The sequence below is a fragment of the Thamnophis elegans genome, chromosome 11 (assembly GCF_009769535.1).
Source record: "Thamnophis elegans isolate rThaEle1 chromosome 11, rThaEle1.pri, whole genome shotgun sequence".
NCBI lineage: Eukaryota > Metazoa > Chordata > Lepidosauria > Squamata > Colubridae > Thamnophis > Thamnophis elegans.
In genome coordinates, this window is record NC_045551.1 from 3,534,711 (window position 1) to 3,560,325 (window position 25,615).

Below are 25,615 nucleotides of genomic sequence, written 5' to 3' on the forward strand. Positions count from 1 at the left end.
TGGAACCTCTTCTGCAGGTGTGGCCTGCTTTCCGGGTCCACTGGGGGAACCTCTTCTAACCGGTTCGGTAGATTTGACGAACCGGTTCTACCGAATAGGTGCGAACTGGTAGGAACCCACCTCTGATACACACACATCTGAGATAGATTTGTCTGTCTAATCCATTATATCACAATTAAGTGTATTAATTAATTGTGATGATGGATCCTACAAATTGGCTCATCAATTAGCAATCTATTAAAGAAATGGACTGGTAAATACAAATAAAAAAATATGTGCCACAAAAGTATTAACCTTCTGAATTTTTATGGGACAGAATGAAATACCCTTTCCAAATTAACACCTTCCCCCCCCAAAAAAAAAGAAAACAAAACAATGGAAAGATGTAAATATTAAGTTCTCATATTGATGGGCAAAAACCTGTCTCTGAATAACATCTGCCAGCCAAAACTGAGGGCTTTATAAAAGCATGCAACCTGGACCACGCCAGTTTAGAAAATCATGCTGTGCTTCAGGGGTTTTGTACAAGAATTCACTTCCAGTTCTAAAGATGGTGATGTATATTTTAGAAGAGCCATGACAGGAAGATGGTCCTTTTCCTCTTCCAGTCACAGCTACCATAGGTCAATGGCAACATGTAGGTTAGGGCTAGTGGATTGGGAGATTAATCAATAAAAATAGCACTTAGACTTATATACCGCTTCACGGTGTTTTACAGCCCTCTCTAAGCAGTTTATAAAGTCAGCATATTTTCTCCAACAATCTGGGTCCTCGTTTTACTGACCCCGGAAGGACGGAAGGCTGAGTCAACCTTGATTCAGTATTATAGCAATAACACTTAAGCTTATAACACTAAGAATTGCAATAGAACTTATGCTTATATACCACTTTATAGTGCTTTTAGAGCCCTCTCCAAGTTGGTTAGAACAGGGGTGTCAAACTCATATTATCACGACATCATCGTGTGATGTATCATAACTTTTTTCCTCCTCGCTAAACCAGCATGGACATAGCCAGCATGTAACACATCCAGCCTGCGGGCTGCAAGTTTGACATCCCTGGTTTAGAGAGTCAGCATATTGCCTCTAACAATCTAGGTCCTCATTTTACCAACCCCGGAAAAAATCGAAGACTGAGTCAACCTTGAGCTGGTCAGGATCAAACTCCTGGCAGTCAGCAGAGTTAGCCTGCAATACTTCAATCAAACCATATGCTACCACAGCTTTTAATAAACAGGAGGAATGCATTGCCTTCCTTTTGTAAATGACTGAGATACTTTACTGTATATCAGTAATGGGATTCAGCCAGTTTGTCCCTATTCGGGAGAACCGGTTGTTAACTTTCTAAGCAGTTGGGAGAACCACTTGTTGGAAGAAATCTCATTTTGTTTTTTCCCCCACTTTACAGGGCTAATCCTGTAAGGAAGGCAGGAAGTAAACATTCTTTTGTTGTTTCTAGCCTAATCTTTATTGCCCTGCTTACAGAAACTGCCTCTCCGGTTAACCCTTACGACATTGTAACAGCTAAGGCGAAGCACCCATCAACGTGAATGATGTTGAGCTGGCGATGCCCACCCAGTCACACGACCACCGAGCCACGCCTACCCAGCTGGTCATTAGGGCAGAGAACCGGTTGTTAAATTATTTGAATCCCACCACTGCTGTATATGTTGAGAAATAGATGGGATTCATCTGTGTGATCCCCATTCATGGTAGTGTGATATGTAACGTATTTAGCTCATGCGTATTTAAATTTTGAAGGATCTTTGAGCAAGTAGCCCTCCACAGCCTTCTCTTATTTAATTAATCACAACTTTGTCTTGCAATTGTTACCATTTTGCACTCACTTATTTCCCTCTCCAGGGTCTAGTCTAGTAATCAATCAGCAGGAGATGATTAGATGAGCAAAACAACACACACTAGTGGAAGACACAAGCAATTCCAAGGGTAACTTATTGAATCTGATACTCCAGAGAGGGAGACTGAAAAATACTTTGAACAGTACTGAAAAATAAACACCAAAGAAAATCAATTCCTATAAAATAATAAAATGCCCAAACTGTTTCCCATTGGCAAAAACCTTCTTTAGAGAAAACATGTTTCTCTCTTGTTATGCTTCAAAGTTAATCTTCCCCTGTATCATTTGATTTCATATCATAGATCTCTAGCAGAGGTGGGTTCCTAGTGGTTCGGACCAGTTCTGCCAAACTGGTGCCCAAATACTAGCTGTCTTTGCTGTGGAATCAGCACGCAAACACAGAACACTGGTTTCTAGAAAAACGTCTTAGGAGGAAGGCTACTCCAGGCATGGAGACGATGCACTCCGTTTCACTTGGGGAGAACAGAGCCTGGGTTCTTCCCTCACAGAGCAAGGGGCAAGGGGCTTGTGCTCCTCTCCAGCATCTTTCCTCAGACAGGGAGGTCACTGGGCAGAAAAGCAAGCAACGCTTCCTATCCTTGGCATATGCCATAGTGTGACTTGATGGTTTGGGGGTGCTGCTTTGGGATGCCCACGCAAGGCCAGATCCATTCTGGTGGACCGCCCCAGATACCTTATGGATACAGTTGATTTGTGGTGAGGGACTGTTTTACCAGAGATCCTGGTCTCTTGCCACAATTGCTTCTGAAAGTTTGTCAGGTCTCCTTTGTTTGATTGTAAATTTACTTTGTTATTGAAAGAAAATACATTTGATATGATAAATCAGATATGTTTATGTGTCTATCTGTGTGTGTGTTTTTGCCAATTATCAGGCAATGGCCCAGGGGCCAGATAAATGGCTCCTTGAGTATCCAAACACAATGAACACACCAGTAAATGAGGAGATTTCAGGCTTTATTAAGTACCTGCAGAAGGCAAATTAAATAGAAGAACCAATCAAGTCTTAGAAGATGTTTCCCTTCTCATTCAAGAAGCTTCTTCAGCTCTGATTGGATGGTGGGAAGGAGAGGATTGATATTCCTTGCAGACAGCTGGTCATTTGCATTCTTTTAGGGAGTTGTTGAGACCACTTGGATGTTTGCCTGATCTTCAGGATCACCTGAGTAGTGCAAACGGCTGTGCAGCGTTTTGAGAACTGCTGAAAGGATTCCTGTAGTCTGCAATTCTTCTGGAAATCCATTCATGCTGCCACACCTTCAGGTCCCATGATCTCCGTCCAGCTGCTGGGAACCCCATAAGTTACTCCCCTGTAGTAATGATGATACTCAAAAGCCCTGAGTGTATAGCCCAGACTGTGGACCAGACCATGATCTGTAACTGTCTGACGGGCATGGAAGTCTTGAGAGGTTTCCTGATAATGCACCTCTTCCCTTCCGAATAAGATGAATCGTTATGCCAGCGATTCTGCAGTCAAGGGAGCCCTCTTGATTTTGGTTGATTCCTTTTCACTTTCAAAGCTTTGTTTCTCTGTGCTCTACCGTTGTCTATCCATTCTTGGCATTTTGGCATAAATTGTGCTTGTTCTTTGGCCCGTATTTCCTTTCCTTCCTATAGCAATAGCAATAGCAGTAAGACTTATATACCGCTTCCTAGGGCTTTCAGCCCTCTCTAAGCGGTTTACAGAGTCAGCATATCTCGCCCACAGGCTGGGTCCTCATTTCACCCACCTCAGAAGGATGGAAGGCTGAGTCAACCTTGAGCCGGTGAGATTTGAACCACTGAACTGCAGATAGCAGTCAGCTGAAGTGGCTTGAAGTACTGCACTCTAACCACTGCGCCACCTCGGCTCCATATCAATCTCTCCATATTTCCTTTCCCTTTCTCCCTCCACTCTCTTTCTTTTATCCTCCCACCCAACTTAAGGCAGCATCTAGATAATCAAAATTCTTGATGACAAAGGTTCATTGGTATTGAGCCGAGGTGGCGCAGTGGTTAAATGCAGCACTGCAGGCTCCTTCAGCTGACTGCAGTTCTGCAGTTCGGCTGTTCAAATCTCACCGGCTAAGGGTTGACTCAGCCTTCCATCCTTCCGAGGTGGGTAAAATGAGGACCCGGATTGTTGTTGGGGGCAATATGCTGACTCTGTAAACCACTTAGAGAGGGCTGAAAGCCCTATGAAGCGGTATATAAGTCTATTTTAAAAAAACAAAAAATAAATACTTGCTGATACATTTCCAGTTTGTTCATTTAGTCATCTTGATCCAGGTAACACTAGAAGCAGCAGAAATGAGAGACAAGTATATACCAGGAATGGATGGGGAGTTTCAGGCCCTCCCTCATGGAAATCATTTAAGGCTATCTCAAGCTACTCATTCACCTATTGCTTGGATTCTTCAGGGCATTTTCTCTGGATTCCTAGAGCCATTCCTCGAGATTGTTTCTGGCTTCTTCTGGGGATTCTTGACTGAGTTTTTGCAGAGATGTTAGTAGCTATACTTGCATATCTGTTTTGGATGCAGTAGAACCAGGCTGTCTGGAACTTACTAAAGATGTTTGAAGCCATCCATCCATCCTTCAGTTTCTTTCAGAGCAAGCAGGTTCTACCCAAATCACTCTCTCCTTCATCTTCCCCATGCTTGTTTCTGATTCCTTAGATTATTTGAGATCCTGGATGCCCTTTTAATAGATGCTTCAAGCCATTCCTGAGGACCTAGATGGGATGCTTCACGGTCCTTCCTCTTTGAAGCTGTTCACAAATATTTCAAGCTATTTTTGGCATCTTGTTTGTAAGTTGCGGGACCTTTTCCAAGTTTTTCAGGGATTGCTGAAGCCATTTTTCAAGAAGTGGTATAGGTTCTTCAGAAAATGCAAAGCTTTCTAAGGATCCTTGAAGCCATTTAAATATATTTTCCACGGTTCCTTCAGAACATTGCTTCTTGAGGTTCTCTATTGATTTTTCAAACCTTTTCATCTGGACTTCTGTAGATCTTGGATGCCCTTAATAGATGCTTCAAGCCATTCCCGAGGACCACATGGGATGCTTCACGGTCCTTCCTCTTTGAAGCAAAAAAGGAAAAAAAACATTCTTTTTACAATTTCTTCCAACAATCAAACAATATTGCAGGAAAATCAAACTCACTTTTAACAGCAACTAAATTCCAGTTCAGTCTTTCTATATCGTAAAACTCCATATTCTTCCATCAAAATGTGATTTCTCTTTTGGGTCTATAATTTATCTCCGTGTATTAAGTTGCCACTTTCTGCACTTTGGAGACTTTAAAAACTTCTTTCATTTAGGTGCGTCTCTAATAAAGAAGTTGAACGTCTGACCCAGTTCCAATCCTCTGTTCACACGACTCCAGCTCGGTTGCTCCAGCTTTATTCCAGTCATAATGGCTGTCTCTCTTCTCCATCGGTCGGGAGGGCTACTGGGATCAAGTCACCTCTCCAGAGTGACCCTAAAGACCTCCTATCAGAGTAGAATCACCCGAGATATGTGGAACGCCCAAATGTAAGTCCACAATAGTTAAAATGGTTGATGACAAGGGTTCATTGGTTATGAAGCTCACGTTAGAATACCGTAGTCCATTAGTAAAACAGTATGTCACTCACTCCAAAAAGGCCCAAGATGTTCTGGAAAACCAAAAGAATAAATACTTGCTGATACATTCCCAGTTTGTTCATTTAGTCATCTTGATCGCAGTAACACTAGAAACAGCAGAAATGAGAGACAAGTATATTCCAAAATGGAATGGATGGGGAGTTTCAGGCCCTCCCTCATGGAATTCATTTAAGGGTATCTCAAGCTACTCATTCACCTATTGCTTGGATTCTTCAGGACATTTTCTCTGGATTCCTAGAGCAATTCCTCCAGATTGTTTCTGGCTTCTTCTGGGGATTCTTGACTGAGTTTTTGCAGAGATGTTTGTAGCTATACTTGCATATTTGTTTTGGATGCAGTAGAACCAGGCTGTCTGGAACTTACTAAAGATGTTTGAAGCCATCCATCCATCCATCCTTCAGTTTCTTTCAGAGCAAGCAGATTCTACCCAAATCACTCTCTCCTTCATCTTTCCCATGGTTGTTTTTGATTCCTTAGATTATTTGAGATCCTGGATGCCCTTTTAATAGATGCTTCTAGCCATTCCTGAGGACCTAGATGGGATGCTTCACGATCCTTCCTCTTTGAAGCTGTTTACAGATACTTCAAGCTATTTTTGGCATCTTGTTTGTATCTTGTGGGACCTTTTCCAAATTTTTCAGGGATTGCAGAAGCCATTTTTCAAGAAGTGGTATAGGTTTTTCAGAAAATGCAAAGCTTTCTAAGGATCCTTGAAGCCATTGAAATATATTTTCCACGGTTCCTTCAGAACATTGCTTCTTGAGGTTCTCTATTGATTTTTCACACCTTCTCATCTGGACTTCTGTAGATCTTGGATGCCCTTAATAGATGCTTCAAGCCATTCCTGAGGACCTAGATGGGATGCTTCACGGTCCTTCCTCTTTGAAGCTGTTCACAAATATTTCAAGCTATTTTTGGCATCTTGTTTGTATGTTGCGGAACCTTTTCCAAGTTTTTCAGGGATTGCTGAAGCCATTATTCAAGGAGTGGTATAGGTTCTTCAGAAAATGCAAAGCTTTCTAAGGATCCTTGAAGCCATTGAAATATATTTTCCACGGTTCCTTCAGAACATTGCTTCTTGAGGTTCTCTATTGATTTTTCAAACCTTCTCATCTGGACTTCTGTAGATCCCGAATGCTTTTAATAGAGGCTTCAAGGCATTCCTGAGTATCTAGGAGTGGTGTTTTAGGTCCTTCTTCCTCAAGATTCTTTATAGCTCTTTCAAGCCATTTGTTGGCATCTTGTTGAGATACTTCAAGACCTTCCTCTTTCGGGTTTTTCAAGGATTGTGGAAGACATTTTTCAAGAACTGGTCTAGGTTCTCTAGAAAGGGACAGGCTTTCTAAGGATCCTCGAAGTCATTTTAACATATTCTTCAGATCCTTCAGGACATTAATTCTTCAGGTTTTCTATTGATTCTTCAAGACATCCCTTTTTTCTGGCTTCCAAGAGACTCTGACTTGAACTTTTGTAGGATATCTCCTTGTCTGTTTAGGGGGTTTCTCCTATCCGTGGGGGGATTTGCCTTATCACCCCAGCATCTACAGAGTATCCCCTTTAATCTGTTGACCCCTTCAGGATCAACAGTGCTCAAAAAAGAGTCCAAACAAAGAGTTAGAAGTTAGGAGAGCTTCTGTCCCTCCACTCTAAGCATAGTGACGTCACCACAGGAAGTCCCGTTCTTCGGGTTTTCTATTGGTTCAGCAAGCCATACCTTTTTTTTCCGGCTTCCACGAGACTCTGACCTGAACTTTAGTAGATGTTGAATGCCTATAATAGATGCTTGAAGCCATCCCTCCACATCTAACTCGCACGTTCCTGGCCCTTTTTCCTGCAGATATTTTATTGATGTCTCTAGCCAATCATTCACATCCTCCCTGGCTCCTTTAGCACATTCCTCCGGGAGGTTGGCGGCAGAAGCTTTAAGCCATTCTGGCAGGGTGTGTTTTGACCATTCAGAGAAATCCTGTTTTAGGAGTTTGAGAGAGTTCTGCAGCCACCTCAGAATATTCGACCCGGGTTCCTTTTTCTTTTTAATTTTGTCTACTGAAGCTTTGAGCCATTGTGGACTCAATTGATATTCCACCATTTGACTCTTCATTTTCTCTTCTGCTTCGTGTCTCACTAAGGTGCAGTGGCATATCTTTAGTTCCTCTCTGAAAAAAAATCAGAATGTTCGCTGTGAATCTGGGCCAACAACAAAGTCTTCTTAGTTAAAATAACAGGAACTGCTTTGGTGTCAGGAAACTCTCACTCTGAAAGTATATAAATATTGTTGGGCACCGGGGGATGGAGATTGAAAAGTCTCTTCTATACCTATCTTCCCATTCCATGAGACTAACTCCTAGATTTCTATATGTAAAAGTATAAAAGCCATAGTTTGTTAATTTCTTTCAAAAGTAAGGAGAATGTCAGGTTTTTCCAAGCTTTCTAAGATAAGGAGACCCTAATATGAAATTCTGGAAGAAATAGTTTGTGGTGTCTATCTAAAAAATTCTCACCTGCACAGTATTTCTTCGTACGCCCTGAAGACCTCCTCTTTCTCATCGGTTACTACGATATTTTTGAAAGTCAATATCTCGGTTTTGTTTCTGAGCTCTTTAGTTTCTTCTGTCAGTTTTGAGATCACTGCTATCTTTCTGTAAATTATGAGGACCAGAAAGATATTAGCCCTCTTAATGTGTTACTTGAATTACTAATTATTATTGCATTCCATTATAATTATCTTCTCTTACTCAGTTATACATATATACATGCATGCATGCATACATACATACATACATACATACATACATACATACATACATATACATACATACATGAATGGAATACTTCCTTTATCCAGTATATCTGGCCTAGGGGATCTAATAAATAAATCTGAATTTGAAAGAAAAAGTCAAATCGCTATCTAAATATTTCTCACCTATTAAGTTCTTCTTTGAGAGAATTATTCTCACGTAGGAGCTCTGCTTTCTCCGCAGCTTCTTTCTCAGCCTCGCAGTGGAGTCTTTCGTTCTCTTGCCTCAGTTTCTCCAGCTGCCCAAGTTGCTCCGAAAAGATTTTCCTGTAAAATATCAAGAGCAAAGTGTAATTAGCTCCCTTAGGTTTTTTTTATTTGAATTATAAAACTTGTTTAAAATTAAAACTACTTGAAATAGCTGAGAAAGGAAGAGAAAGTCAGGGTGGCTATCTAAATCTTTTAACCTGCTCAAGTTTTCTTTAAAATTTTTATACTCTTCGGCCAGCTGGTTGTTTTTCAGTATCAGGCCCTGAATTTGGACTTTGAGTTGATCTTTCTCTCCCAGAAGTTTGTAGATATCCATTGTCTTTCTGCAAGTTATGAAGATCAGAGAGAAATTAGGCCCTTGGTGTTTTTTTTTTACTTGAATAATCAAACTTTTGATACAATTACAACACATTCCACCCTTTTTTCCCAAGCTTTCCTAGAATATAATTTTCCATCACTTGTTTCATAAAATGGCCAGTCCCATTACCAATGGACAAATGATGAATGTTGTATTGAAAGTGTGAACTGAATATGGTTATACAAAAATTTGATGAACTATGCAAAGACTTACGTATAAATCAGGTCCCTTGCTGCCTTCAGATCTCCTTCCAGCTTTTCTGTCTTTGTCTGAAAAATCATGAGAAGAATTACATGAATTTGTTTTCCATAAATTCTCTCATGTCAGTGTAAAGAAGATATTCATTGAAACATCCCCTTTAGGTAAAAAGTCTGGTGTGTAGACAAGCATATTTGTGCATATTAAAATCATGCATGTCAAGATGAGCACAAATGTGCAACTCCTGATTTATTGCTGTAGATGTTCAATACAGGCAATAAAGGTTATTCACACCGGGATAGAAAAAGAACAATTTAGTGTTAGTTCATTTGTTTAGGAAACGCAAAACACGTTGGTTCAAACAAAATCTGAATCATCTACATTTTATTTCACTGCCATTGGTGTTGTATGTGGCCAAAGAAACTAGTTAATGTGGCAAAGAAGGAACCAACCAAGAATGAGCATGAACTCTGACAATTGCCATTCTTGAATCGAAGTTACAAATAAACTAGTTTGTATTGAATAGATGTGTGTGTGTGTATGGATTTCATCCATATAGTAGAAATATAAAGCGAACATATATACTCTATAAAATATGCTGCACATGCATTATTCACAATTACCAATTGTGAAGAAATCATTTCTTTTCATTTTTCTCATAAATATATTCTAAGGTGAGCTACAAGTATACATTATATACCTCAGCACGTCTCCGTTCTTCGGTGGTAGATGAGAGAAAAGGAAGTCTCGATCATTCCACCTGCAATGACCAAAGACCCTGTTTTTAATGATTCTCAAGGACTGGCTGGATGAGTCCCTGCAGTTTTCCTAGCAAGGTTTTTCAGAAGTGATTCGGTGTTGTTTTCTTCCTAGGACTAAGAGAAGCTGACTGGCTCAGGGTGACCCACTTGGCTTTGCTTCTGAAGTGGGGCAAGAAATGTCAGTCTCTGAGTTTGCAGGTTGATGCCTTAACCGTGGCGTAACAGAGACCACAATTAATATTCTTTCTGTCTGTCTCTAACTACCTAATCTGCCTGTCTGTCTTTCTTAAATTTCTATACATTCCATCCAGTGGTGGGATTCAAACAATTGAACAACCGGTTCTCTGTCCTAATGACAAGCTGGGTAGGCGGGGCTCAGTGGTCAAGTGTCTAGGTGGGCGTGGCCAACTCAATGTCACTCACGTCGATGGAGGCTTCACCTTAGCTGTTACAATGTAATAAGGGTTAACCGGAGAGGCAGTTTCTGTAAGCAGGGCAATAAAGATTAGGCTAGAAACAACGCTAGAAAGTTTCCTTCCTGCCTACCTTACAGGATTAGCCCTGTAAAGCGGAAAAAACCAAAGTAAGATTTCTTCCAACAATCGGTTCTCCGAACTGCTTAGAAAGTTAACCACCGGTTCTCCCGAATAGGTGCGGACAGGCTGAATCCCACCACTGATTCCATCACATGTTTACTATGAACAAATATCTTCTCTTACCTCTTTTTGGAGACACCTGATGTTTTTTCTTAATTTCCTCAACCGATCGTTTTCCATCGCAAAATCAGTGATGGAAACTAGAAGGTAAAGAAATAGGTGACAAGGCAGAATAGCTTTGGCATTTTTATTTCAAAAATTGGAATGAAAACTTGAGAGACAATGTCTAGAATAGGGCATGATTGGTTAATTACCTTTGCCCTCAAATTCCTCTACTCTGATCCTTTAGGACAAGCGTTGCCCTTCCCTCCCCAGCAGTTTCCCCTTTCCTTTTTTTCTTTCAACTAAATATTGGGCATTTCTATTCCAATTGATAAGGTCCCATAACCTTAAGCTACTTTTCAATCTCCTATGACTTAGAGGGGAAGTTTATGATCTTTTTCATGAAAGCAGATGGATAGACAATTCAACATGTGGGAGACATTCCTGTTCCCCATTCGATTTCCACTCCTTCAATTGTTCCTAGAAGCTACAACCTACATATCTAAACCCCACAGAATTCAATTTTCCTATTTATATGTGGCCCATCTGACCTAAAGGCAAAACTAGGCAGCTAAATGAAGTAAAACATTAACAGATCGTAACAGGTAACATCAAAACTAACATTGCTTTAAAAATGTAAACCCTACAATGTAAGGGATGCAGCCGTAATGGGATTCAAATAATTTAACAACCGGTTCTCTGCCCTAATGACCAGCTGGGTAGGCGGGGCTCAGTGGTCATGTGACTGTTCTGGTGTGGCCAACTCAATATCACTCAGGTCGATGGGCGTTTCGCCTTAGCTGTTACAATGGTAATAAGGGTTAACTGGAGAGGCAGTTTCTGTAAGCAGGGCAATAAAGATTAAGCTAGAAACAACACCAGAATGTTTCCTTCCTGCCTTCCTTACAGGATTAGCTGAGTAAAGTAGAAAAAAACAGAAGGACATTTCTTCCAACAACCGGTTCTCTGACCTGCTCATAAAGTTAACATCCGGTTCTCCCAGATAGGTGTAAACTGTGCTAATCAATTAATCAGTGGAACGCCTTGTCTCCAGAAGTCGTGGCTGCTCCATCACTGGTGGTTTTTAAGAAGAGATTGGACCGCCAGTTATGGTGTCGGGTCTTCTTCTTGAGCAGGGTGGGTTGGAGTAGAAGTCATCCAATGTCTCTTCCAGCTCTATTGTTCTGTTAATCAAAGAAAACTTTATTGGATGCCTTAGGATATTTACAACATGAAAAACAAGGCATGTTTTCCTTTTGCTTTTGAATGGAATTGGTCTTTTTTGTTTAAAGTTCTGGAAATTATGCACTTTGACAACAATTTTATTCAAGGAATTAAGTCAATATGTACATCTCAGAAGGTTCAAATTATGATCAAGGGTGATCTAGCTAAACCATGTTATATCCAGAAGGGGGCAAGATTAGGTTGTGCTTTGTCCCTTTGGCTGTTTTATTTTGGCTCCTGAAGCATTGACCAGTCATGGCCCATGAAAGGAGAGAGGAGAGCATATGGAAAGTTCCATTCGGTTAGTTGCCTAACAACAGAGTAAAGAATCAGACAGTGGCAGTTTGCTGCAACAACATTCTGAGGAGTGACGGCCTACAGAACAGACTTGGCTCCCTCTCTGCTCTTAGCAGGAAAGGAGGGTTAGCTCAAATGTGATCCCTGTGTATTAATTTCACATTTGAACCTTCGACCTGTCAACTGGCTGACAACCCTGACTCTGCTCTTAAGCTTTGGACTGACTGTTGCATGCTCGTCTTTGGAAAACACACTATGTAGAATGAAATTCACCCCTGGATGAAACCTCCAGTTTCAGGAAGGGTTGGCAGAAATTCTGAAAGAGTTAGAAGAAACCGAGGATCCGGGCCCAATTCAACAATTCAGCTGTGCTTGCGGGTACTTATAACAACAAAATGTCAGTCTGAAGTCACAAACCTGTTGTCATGGAGATACGTTCTGGCAAACCAAGCCCAAACATCATGTCCTCCTTTTTCAAAACACCTCGAGGTTTCAATGTCATGGCAGATACAGTAGAACCTCTGGTCATGAACGCTTCTGACCATGACCAAATCGGCTTCTGACCAAGAAATTCACAAAAGTTTTGAATCTGGTCACAAACACATACTTGGGTGGTGATCAACCATGCCCATTGCCAATTTCCCCTTCCAGGCCACTTTTTTGTAAGCACCGAGCAACAACGTCCTCAAGTGGCCATTGCATTAATTTTGCTTTAATTTTAGTTAGGTTTGGGTCATGACCTAATCAGGTTGCAACCAAAATTATGGAATGAATTATGGTCATGACCAGAGGTTCTTCTGTACCATACACACCCTCCAATCCCTCCAACCTCTGGTCATGAACGCTTCTGAGAATTAATTTTGTCCCCATAATAAGAAACTTCCAGGAAGGTATCAAATGCCCAGCTTATGCATCACAGCCAAAGGTGGATTCCTACTGGTTTGTCACAGTTTGGCCGAACCGATAGTGGTATGCTGGCCTGGGTTGCAGAACCAGCAGTGACCCAGGTTGGCATGTCCCCGAACAGGTTACCTCGGTCACTGCGGCCATTGCTGGCATGTTTTTTTTTGGACTGCCGAACAGGTCAAGTAGTTCTGGAGAGGTCCGTTGTAAATTAGAAAACTTGCTAAGCAACTGGCCATTAAGCGAGGACCACTTGTATTTGGTTTGCCTTAAGGGTTCAGAGCTGTATGGAATCTGTATGAAAGAAAGAAAGAAAGAAAGAAAGAAAGAAAGAAAGAAAGAAAGGAAAGAAAGAAAGAAGGAAGGAAGGAAGGAAGGAGGAAGGGAGAGAGAGAAAGAAAGAAAGAAAGAAAGAGAAAGAAAGATAGAAAGAAAGAAGGAAGGAAGGAAGGAAGGAAGGAAGGAAGGAAGGAAGGAGAAAGAAAAGAAGGAGAAAGAGGGAGGGAGGGAAAAGTGAATGACATACAGTAGCATGGATGGATGGATGGATACATAGATAGATAAATGAAAGGAGAGAGGAATGAAAGGAAAGTGAGGGGAAAAAATGGAGAAGAATTAAGGACCACACAAACCCTGGCACTAGAGTTGGCTTCAGAAGACGCTTTGAAACTGCACAGCTGTTTCAGGGCTGAAAGGTATCACAGAGATCATCTAGTCCAACCCTCTGCTCCAGCAGAAGATCCTTACAGAATCATAGAATAGCAGGGTTAGAAGGGACCTTGGAGGCCATGTAGCAATAGCAGTAGACTTATATACCGCTTCATAGGGCTTTCAGCCCTCTCTAAGCGGTTTACAGAGAGTCAGCATATTGCCCCCAACAATCTGGGTCCTCATTTTACCCACCTCGGAAGGGTGGTCCAACCCCTTGCCCCAGAAGGAAACCTTATATTGTCTGGATTATTTTAGTGCCTTTAACACAGAGGTGGGTTCCTACTGGTTCGGACTGGTTCAGTCGAGTAGGTAGTAATTCAGCCGGCTACACCCCCAAATCATTTCTATCAGTGGCACCATAGGCGCCGCCATCTTGGGTTTTTTTATTACTACAACTTTTTTACTAGTATGCATGCGTGTGTAGCGCATCCCTGAGAGAACCGGCAGTAACCGCACCCAAAACCCACCCCTGCTCTAACAGAGAGGAAAATTGCCAGAAAGGAGAAGGAGTTTATTAGGACAAGGCTGCCATGCAGAGGAAGGCAAAAGTAGTCCTTGACATATGACCACAATTGAGCCCAACATTTTGGTTGCTAAGCAAGAGTATTGTTAAGTGAGTTTCACCACATTTTACTCAATCCAGAACATCTCCTGGCTATAAAGGTCATGTGCAGAAAAGAGAAGAACATCTGAAGGCATGTGTATTGTTCTAGTATACAGAGGTTATCATTAAATATGTGGCAGAAAGTGGACTCTGAATGTATTTTTCCAAATGCAGAAAGTGAGGTTGAATGTGTATAGTTTTAGAAGAGCTGTGTGTTTGTGTGTGTGTGTGTGTGTGTGTGTGCGCGTGTGTTTGTGTGTGTACATACACATACAGTATATATAGTAGATAATGTATGTTTTTGAGTGCTTATGCACACTCTATACTATGTAATATGTATATACACATATGTCATGTATATACCTAGGATTAAATAGTATATTTTGGATGTTCGGAAGTAGTAACTAAATAAACAAAGAAATTGAACTCATTGGGGCCTTTGAGGTGGGGAGAGGCCAGGCAAGGCACTCTTTGCTGTGAGTGATGTCAAGTTGGCCATACCCACCCAATCACATGACCAACCAGTTACGCCCACCCAGTCACATGACCAACTCCCTTGGGTCCACCCCACTGCTCCAATGCATGACGTCTTCATCACACTCCCTTGTCTCCTCCCCACTGGTCCAAGGCTCAGGTGCCTCCTGGTGGCCAACCAGCCTCTCTGCGCCCTGCTCGGAGTCGGAACCCTGTCCAGGGTCCTCCACATCCTCCAAAGCCGACTCATAGGGCCCCTCAATGTCGGAGTCTGGTGGCAGCTCCAACGGCTCCTGCTGGGCCACAATACCACCTATTGAAATATGACAAAAAAGTATTCTGAAAGAATTCAAGAAATTATTCTGAAGTTTCCCATTTGACTAAAAATTGATATAATTGTTGGAAATGTAAATTCAGGTATGGAGTTTGGACTGTGGGAAAAGATTTTTGATGTTTTGTTTAGAAATAAAAATATATCTTTAAAATATACTGTATATAAATAGAATATTTATCTATATTATTAACTAACTTGATTCAGGTGTATTTTATGAGAAGAATCAGGAATGTCACATAAAGATATCATTAGCACCTATCATGCTACAGTTCCCAGACTTATACTGTCTCAATTAAAGTGATGCCAAAGGCATATCTATTTGTCCTTGAGGTAATGTTTAATTTAAGCACTTACATGGCTATTCAAATCACCGCAGCTTCTGCAGAAAGAAAGAGCTTTCAGACAAATTAATGTCACTGTTCCTCATTTTATACATGAGTTAAAGTGATTCAGAGCCACAAATAATAAATAAATTTTAAAAAAACTGATGTCAAAATGTTTTACTAAATGATTGAAGAGTGAAAGAGAGTTTTCAAATGCTACGAAAGCCAATGCATTTCTTAATGCAATTACACATTTCACTGCATTTCCATTCTGTTTACTAACCAGATGATCTTTTGACAGACACAGTTCCTCAAAACACTTTATTCTTATGCTGCTCCTTAGAATAGAAAGGACACTTCAAGCATACAGCAATTGTGCTGTGACTTGCAGATTTGCAACATTTGATTAAAATAAAAAGAATTGGCTTGAAAGAGTTATGAACATTTAAAATTAGAGTTGGAGTTCAGCTGGATTTCTATACATAATACTGTTTGTAGTGTGGTGCCTAATGTTAGAAAGGGTTAGAGAAGCGAAACAGGTATTTCACAAATACCTCCATTATGAATTTTTGCATGTGAGAACAGGTAAATTAAAAGAAAAAGATGTGCAAGACTTTTCTTTCCTACCTTCCTTCTTTGAATCTTCCTTCCTTTCTTTTATTTTGTCTGACATTACGCTCAGATTTTACAAGCATTAAATAACAAAATAAAACTGAAATAATAAATCCTTTAGACAACACAACAGAGGGATCACAACCAAAGAAAATACTTGACAAAAATAACAAATTTTTTATTGGCCTTCAAGATTCCACAGACTTAACCATGGAAGTAAACTCTAACAGTGTACATGTACCATAATAAGCAATGGTATGCTAAAACATTTATAATAAGCCACAATTACTGGCATCATATTTTTCACTGAGCCAAACCTAATCAAATTCCCTTTATGGCCTAGGATAAAATGTCCTAATTGAGTCTACAGGTCTACTTCAACCCCATTAAATAGTTCCATGAGTTATAGCCACACACACACAAACAAAAGAGAGAGAGAGGGAGGGAGGGAGGGAGGGAGAGAGAGAGAGAGAGATATTGCAATTATATTACAGTGGAGATGTTCCACAAGAATGGATCTTGAGCATATAAATTAAGAGCATAAGAATCTCTGTTATATATGGAGACTGAATTCTAAATTCCCATTAAATGGCATTTTATCTTCCATTACCTGATCAAACAGGCTTTCCTAGCAGTCATATTCTTGAATTGAAAATAGAAACAAAACCATGGCTTTCGAGCCTTTTCAACATTTCATACCTAGCGGATAGAAGAACTCCTGCTATATAGTCAAACTTAGCTATGTAGCAACACATTTATAAAGTCATTGGATTTCTATTCGATATTTCCTTCCCCCGTGAACAGAGTTCAGTAGTTATAAATGAAAACACGGAGCAGAGTGATTTTTAAAATGTAATGCGAAAATGTATCTCAAATTTAGAGGTCGAATTACACTCCAGTTATTGTGAAGAAATTGTAAATGATTTAAAGGAAAAGAAAAGGCATTGAAAACAAACATTTTGTAAACTACTACTTCCAAGAGCAAACATTCCCTCGGGGACATACAGAAAAACCGTAAACTGAACATCAGAGGGAATTGGTTTTGTTTTTATCGGTGGGGGGGGGAGCATTCATGGGGCTTTTTAATATTTTATAGTATGTTTCAGTCTATCGAGTAATGCAGCACCAGTGAATGGTTTGTTTCACTCACATATCCAACTTCAAATGGATTCCTGCAAGGTAAAAAAAATGTCCCTCGTGATTTTGGAAACGTTTTTATGCACGAGTTTAATAACAAACTATTATTCTTGCACCAAGATTGAAAGTTATATGTCGGATACATGGGAAAAGGTTTGGGTAAGAAATGTAAAGTTTACACGAGCCCAAAATTTGAGAGAAAACTTTTATAAGATGTTTTATAGATGGCATTTAGATCCTAAAAAACTGTCCTCTATGTATCCGAATTTACAACCTAAATGCTGGAGATGTGATTGCGCTGATGCTACATACTATCATATATGGTGGACTTGCAAAAAGGTTAAAGCATTTTGGATAAAAATATGGTGGATTATGCAAAATGTTCTTAAAAAAAGGATAAAGTTTACCCCTCAGTTATTTTTGTTAGGTATAATTACTGATTGTACAATTACATAGATTAACTTGATTTTGCATTTAATAACGGCAGCAAGACTGTTGGTGGCGCAATATTGGAAGAAGGAAGATTTGCCTACTATTCAAGAATGGACATTAAAAGTAACAAACCTAGCAGAGATGGCTAAAATATCAGCATATCTCAAGGACCACTCAAATGAGAGATATAAACTAGAGTGGTGAAGATGGATTGACTATACTCAAAATAAATACGGGACTAAGAAATTCCAGATAGTTTATGACTGAAGAAACAAGGAATGATATAATCTGTTTAGAGTTAGCCTAGCAAAGAGGAGTTAAAGCTCAAATGAAAGATGATACTTTTTTTTAAAGTTTACCTTAGACTATCTTTGTTAAAGATTTATACCCTGTATTGGTTCTGCGAAGCCGGGAGGGGGGGAGGTTGGGGGGGGTTGGAGGGGGTTGGCGGGGTTGGGGGGGAGGGTAGGGAGAGGGAGGTAAATATTTGTAAAAGTTTTTTTCCAAAATTATCAATAAAAAAAAAGATTGAAAGTTATAGGTGTACAACTGAACTGGGTCCGAGTGTGGACTTCCTAATATAGCATTAAATATTACCGTTGGGTTAACTCATCTGCCGGTGTCCCAGATGATTGTCCTCAATGAGACTAAGTTCAAAACTGATCAAGGAGGCACCACAGATTACATTCAGCTTTACCATTTCAGTTTTTGAAAACTTTTTCTAACAACAACTCAGATGCCTAGATTCTTGGATACATTTCAGAAGTTATATCATGCTTTTATCTAACCGGTGTTTTCTATTGCTGGTGATTGATTGGACCAGTACTTTCTGTCAGATGTTCCCAGGGATGCAGGAAAAACTCCAGCAATAAATCAGTCAATGCAATAATAATGAAAACAATCTTATTCATTCAACATGTTGAGGGGATTTTCTTTTGTCTTTGCAAATGCTTCCCATTTATAATTATCTGAAGTGACATTTGTTAGTATTTCACTCTATTTTAGTTTTAATTTCAAAAAAAGAATCTCGGGTACTGTAAATCCTGCAATAAATCATTTTTTCCCCCAAATACAGCACAGGTAAACATCTTTCATTCGTTAATAACCTTCTAAAAATATCTGGCCCTGACAGATTATTAACATCATATGTTATCATCTAGCTACCAAGAGGAAGGAAAATGATTAAAAGGAAGAAAAGGAAGAAAGTACAAGGTATGCTAAATTCAAAAAGCAAAATTAGAGCTCCCTCCTAAACATTATTCGAAATAAATTAGTCTTAACTCCTAATCAGTTCTATGTCACTTTCTATTCAACTCCTTTGCTATTTTCAGCATCAGGAAACAGGCAGGAGAGCAGGTAGGAGAAAGGGAAAGACGATGTCACTGGACTTTTAAGCTGAAATCTCAACTGTAAACCAAACTTTTTTTTCACAGGACACAACTACTTTCCCAAATCTTACAGCTTGCACAAATTCCCCATCCAAATTGGATTTTTTTTTTAATAGAAGATTTTTTTAAAAATAGAAAACAGGAAAGACAGAGGAAGAAAACAGAGACAATATAAACAGGGAATGAATATGGTGTCAGCTACAAGTGTACCTTTAGCTAACAGGTGAAGGCAAAGACTTCATAAAAAAGATGGGTTATGAATGAAAGAAGTAAAGATTAACTCTGCAGTTTCAGATAGCAATAGCAGTTAGACTTATATACCGCTTCATAGGGCTTTCAGCCCTCTCTAAGTGGTTTACAGAGTCAGCATATCGCCCCCCACAGTCTGGGTCCTCATTTCACCCACCTCGGAAGGATGGAAGGCTGAGTCAACCTTGAGCCGGTGAGATTAGAACCGCTGAACTGCAGTAAACAGTCAGCTGAAGTGGCCTGCAGTACTGCACCCTAACCGCTGCGCCACCTCGGCTCTAGATCTAAAGTAATGGGAAGAAAAAAGGAGCCAATCCTTTTAAGGACCAGGAAATCTTTGGACCATTGATGATAGAAGAGCTGGAGGAAACCGATAGGGTATAAACAGCAGAGGTGGGTTCCATCAGGCAATACTGTCGGTTCGCTTGTGTGCGTGCTGTGCGCACACACACCAGAGGTGGGTTCCTGCCAGTTCGCACCTATTTGGTAGAACCGGTTCGCCAAATCTACCGAACGGGTTAGAAGAGGTTCCACCAGTGGACCCGGAAAGCAGGCCACACCTACAGAAGAGGTCCCGAAATTTTTTTGAAACCCACCACTGACACACATGCACAGTGCATTAAAAATTGTTCTGCACAGAAGTGAAAAACAAGATGGCGGCGCCTATGGCAATGCCCGGAGAACCAGTTCGGATGCATGGCAATCCTGGGGCGCTGCTGGTTCCAGCGACCCAGGCCGCCAAAAGACTACTGGTTTGGCTGAACCTGTAGGAACCCACCACTGATAAGCAAGTAAAAGTAAAAGTAAAAAGATAGAGTTTCTAATGTATTGCTGGATATACACTTCATAAGTGCTAGAGAAAAGTAACTTGGAGATGTTGAAAACAATCAGAAAAGGTGTTAATGTTTTGTACATAGCAATAGCAGTTAGACTTATAGGGCCTTCATAGGGCCTTCATAGGGCTTTCAGCCCCCTCTAAGCGGTTTACAGAGTCAGCATATCGCCCCCAACAATCTGGGTCCTCATTTCACCCACCTCGGAAGGATGGAAGGCTGAGTCAACCTTGAGCCGGTGAGATTAGAACAGCCGAACTGCACAACTGCAGTCAGCTGAAGTGGCCTGCAGTACTGCACCCTAACCACTGCGCCACCTCGGCTCTTATAATACATGAGTGTCTTGAGAATGTTCTCCATAAACTCACTAAAAACGTCTCCAGTGTATTGGACTCTACCTTCTATTATTCCAGCCAATATCTCCAGTTATGTCTTGGGATGATAATTGTCACCTCCTCTCCATTAATTAATTAGGAAAGAAAGACCACGAGACTCCATGTGTGGAAATCAAGTGTACTTTTACTAATTAAGAATGATTAAAGGCGTAGTGTAGCGAAGTCTGATTATTTAGGCGCGAAAGCGATTGATATATAGAATAGCCCATTCCCCACCCTCTTGGCATCATAGTCCCAGTCCAATCATAATTCCTCCAAGTGTCAGGTGTGAGATAACTTCAAAAGGCATCACGAAGATGGAATGTCGGTGCCGTTAGTCCTGGCGGGAAACACCCACGCATGCGTAGTCGGATCAGTCAGTGAACTCCAGAACCTTCCTCCAGCACAATGAGTAACCCCTCCCAAATACCATGCCCTCCCTCCCCGTTTCATGGCAGCTGAAGCGAGAGCAAAGCAGAAGCTGACAGATAATCATTAAGTGTTTCTAGGTGTGGCAGAATAATTTCCAACATCTTGTCCTGGAAGGAATTGCAACTTACAGCAGAACAAAAAAGGATCCTCATTCATATGTTTTCAAGTGCAAGGAAGACTATGAAGGATAACCTACTATTGCTGAGTAGAAGAATTGTGGCTGAATAATAGAAGAGGAATAGATTTTCCCCTTTAAATCATATGACACTGCTAGGCAAATTGTCTGCTTCCCATCTGCAGCATTATTGCATATTACATTTTCAAGATTTTGTCAAGACAATTTCATTTGAGGGATATTAATCAAAAAGTAAGGATTTATTTCCTTCAGCCTGTCAAAGACTCATGTGGCTTTGAATTAATTATTGTAATATGAAGTAAATTACCATAGAGGTTATTAACACTAATTCAGCTACATTCTATCTCATCGGTAATAAAAAATGGTCTTTAGATGATAACCAAATCAAAATTATTTGACTATTTGCATTCTATTTGGGATATAATCAAAAACTATCTGTTCTGATCCCCTCCTCCATCCAGTAAAGACTGCTGAGACAAGCTTAACTGGAATGTCCTTTAATAGCAAGAAACCAAAACCTTACATCAGAGGTCCTGTTAGAAGGGGACCTTCAGAGGGGGCTTTTTATTCATCCAGGGGATCAGACAGATTTGCCAGTCTCTAAAATAAAACTACAATGTAATCAGGATCTGGCAAATCACTCTACATGTGCAATTATTTGATGCCAAGAGCTACCCCGGGTAGGTAATGATACAAAATGTTCAGACTTATTGGGTAACCAGCAGGGCAATCAATACATTTTTATTATGGCCATCAGCCGGCATAAGACATTGGGAAGGAGCACAGACAATGCAAGATATAAAAGCATAAGGAAAGCATAAGGAGGCATGTAGCAATAGCAGTTAGACTTATATACCGCTTCATAGGGCTTTCAGTCCTCTCTAAGCGGTTTACAGAGTCAGCATATCGCCCCCAACAACAATCCGGGTCCTCATTTCACCCACCTCGGAAGGATGGAAGGCTGAGTCAACCTTTGAGCCGGTGAGATTAGAACCGCTGAACTGCAGATAACAGTCAGCTGAAGTGGCCTGCAGTACTGCACCCTAACCACTGCGCCACCTCGGCTCTTATAATACATGAGTGTCTTGAGAATGTTCTCCATAAACTCACTAAAAACGTGTCCAGTGTATTGGACTCTACCTTCTATTATTCCAGCCAATATCTCCAGTTATGTCTTGGGATGATAATCATTGTTTTTAGGTGTGGCAGAATAATTTCCAACATCTTGTCCTGGAAGGAATTGCAACTTAGGAGTAGAACAAAAAAGGATCCTCATTCATATGTTTTCAAGTGCAAGAAAGACTATGAAGGATAACCTGCTATTGCTGAGTAGAAGAATTGTGGCTGAATAATAGAAGAGGAATAGATTTTCCCCTTTAAATCATATGACACTGCTAGGCAAATTGTCTGCTTCCCATCTGCAGCATTATTGCATAACCCTAACAGTCAGCTGAAGTAGCCTGCAATGCTGCATTTAACCACTGCGCCACCTCGGCTCTTATTGAATAGCTAATATTCAGTGAGGATCACCTCCTCCTCCTCCTCTCATATATTCATTCATTTATTTTTTTTCAATAGTTTCACTCTTACCTGCTTTTTTGACCTGAAAATTTTCCCAGCTTTGATCTAAACAGAAAAAATTATCTGCTGATAGCATAGTGTCAAACTTGTCTCATCATGGCAGTGTCATATGACGTATCATGACTTTTTCCTCCTTTGCTAAACCGGGCATGGGAGTGGCCAGTGCATGGCACATCTGGCCCATGGTTTTGACAGCCCTGGCATAGCGCATCAATGATTTAGCCTGCCCATGTGAGGATTATAAATATGTTATGGGGATAGTTGTCCATGCAAACTCTCCTAATATTTTAGGGCATGTATGCAACCATAAAAAACTTTCATACATTGAGCAGGATGTTCTGTATGTAGTAACAACAGGTTTTAGACTCAGGCGTCAGGCCCTTATTGTATGTGCTTATAAGACAGCAGTGGCTCCTGCCTTCCAAAGCATTCTGCTCATTTACGAAGGAAGGGGAAACATCTCATTATATATGTAATCCAATATTTACGCAGCTGGACACCTGCACTGAGCCGGTGTACCCATTTTTTATTTCCTGATTTTTTCTCTCTCTCCAAATCCTTAACAAAACTAATTACACTTCTGGGGCTAAAGTTTCTTTTCCATTCTCTTTTAGCTAGCTACCTTTTTCTTTGATAATGCTTATATAATGAGAGCAGCTACAATTCCAGTCTTCGTTCCGCAGGCTAGCAGAGGAATGTTTAATGGCTACTTGAAAATAAAATATGAGTCATAATAGAAGGCAGCTATTGAATTTTTAATCACCACCAGGGGACAAATAAATAACCCTTACCATTGGCATAGTTGTACGGTTTTATTAAAATACAACACATCCTTTATAGCTGAGCACCAAAATCCTAGGCACTGTAGGAAATACTTGGCTTAACTCAGATGTAGGGAGGACATTTATGTTAACCAGAGGTCTGAGTTCATGTTTGTTCTGTACTTGTTGTTTTCAATTAGCCATTAAATGGATGTCGGTTAACAGACGAGAGATGATTGTGCACTTTAAATGCTTTCACATCTAGGCCTGGCTTGTTTGGAGGTTCTAGCAGGGGAGCGCAGCTATCGTATACTATCGTAAGAGCCGAGGTGGCGCAGTGGTTAGAGTGCTGTACTGCAGCCACTTCAGCTGACTGTTATCTGCAATTCGGCTGTTCAAATCTCACTGGCTCAGGGTTGACTCAGCCTTCCATCCTTCCGAGGTGGGTAAAATGAGGACCCGGATTGTTGTTGGGGGCGATATGCTGACTCTGTAAACCGCTTAGAGAGGGCTGAAAGCCCTATGAAGCGGTATATAAGTCTAACTGCTATTGCTATATGCCTCCTTATGCTTTCCTTATGCTTTTATATCTTGCATTGTCTGTGCTCCTTCCCAAGGTGGCGCAGTGGTTAAATGCAGCACTGCAGGCTACTGCTAGATCAGCAGTTCAGCGGTTCAAATCTCACCGGCTCAGGGTTGACTCAGCCTTCCATCCTTCCGAGGTGGGTAAAATGAGGACCCAGATTGTTGGGGGCAATATGCTGACTCTCTGTAAACCGCTTAGAGAGGGCTGGAAGCCCTATGAAGCGGTATATAAGTCTACTGCTATTGCTAATGTCTTATGCCGGCTGATGGCCATAATAAAAATGTATTGATTGCCCTGCTGGTTACCCAATAAGTCTGAACATTTTGTATCATTACCTACCCGGGGTAGCTCTTGGCATCAAATAATTGCACACGTAGAGTGATTTACCAGATTCTGATTACATTGTAGTTTTATTTTAGAGACTGGCAAATCTGCCTGATCCCCTGGATGAATAAAAAGCCCACTCTGAAGGTCCTTTCTTAACAGGACCTCTGATGGAAGGCTACATAGAAGTGACAAGAAAGTCCTCTTTTGGAATAATTTATTCCCTCAGGCAAGAATAGCTCTAGTTTTATAGCCTGCTAAATAATGATTAAGACTTGACTTTTGTCAGTGGCCTTTGGAAATTAATGAGGTAGTAGAAGAAGTGAGAAAAATGCAGATATGATTATTATTACTGTGAGGAGGAGGAGGAGGAGGAGGAGGAGGAGGAGGAGGAGGAGGAGGAAGAGTGGGGGAGAGAGAACAGAGAACAGTTCTCTGTTGGAAGAAATCTCCTTCTGGGTTCAGTTCTAATTGGGGTGGGGGGAAGACACTAGATTCATGGAAAGATTTATTGCATGGAAATAAGGTTTATTGATGATGGACAGGGCTACATGGTTTGAGGTCTTGAGGGGGGAGGGAAGATGCTGAGAGTTGGTTTGATTTGATTTATTGGATTTATATGCCGCCCTTCTCCCAAGGACTCAGGGCGGCGTACAACATTAAAAAAACACATATTGCAAAAGTTTAAAAAAATAGAATATCCAAAAAACAAACCCAATTAAGATTAACAATAACATTTTTTTTAAAACAATTCGATTAAAATTAACAATGATCAATAATTTATTTTGTTTTGTTCAGGCCAGGCTGGCTTGCTGGAAAAGCCAACTTTTTAGGGCGCGTCGGAAGGACCGGAGGTCGGGGATTATACAAAGCTCCGGGGGCAGCTCATTCCAGAGGGAAGGGGCTCCCACAGAGAAGGCTCTCCCCCCTGGGGGTCACTAGGCGACACTGTCTGGGCGACGGCACCCTGAGGAGGCCAACTCTGTGGGATCGCACTGGACGGTGGGGGGCTACCAGTGGCAGTAGGTGGTCTCGCAGGTATCCTGGGCCCTGATTTTATGCCCTCTCTGGGCTTTTGAATTTGAGCTTGTATTCTGATTGGTTGTCAGACTCCCATGGGGCCATGCAGAGGCAACTGTCTAGCCTGTCCTAAGTCCCAGGCTTGGTTGAGCCTTTCTGGGTGATGTAATCTTCCCAGGTGTCATATGGTGAGATGGGAAGATGGCTTTGGGCAATTTCCTCCTATGGCTCTGATTGAAGGAGGTATATCTTTGTTATGTAGAATAGACTGTCTCAGGCTTTACTGGCCCATTGACAAAGGTGTGGGGGGAGAGGGCTGAGTTTCTGCCTTCCTTTTAGAGGAAATATTCTGTCCTTT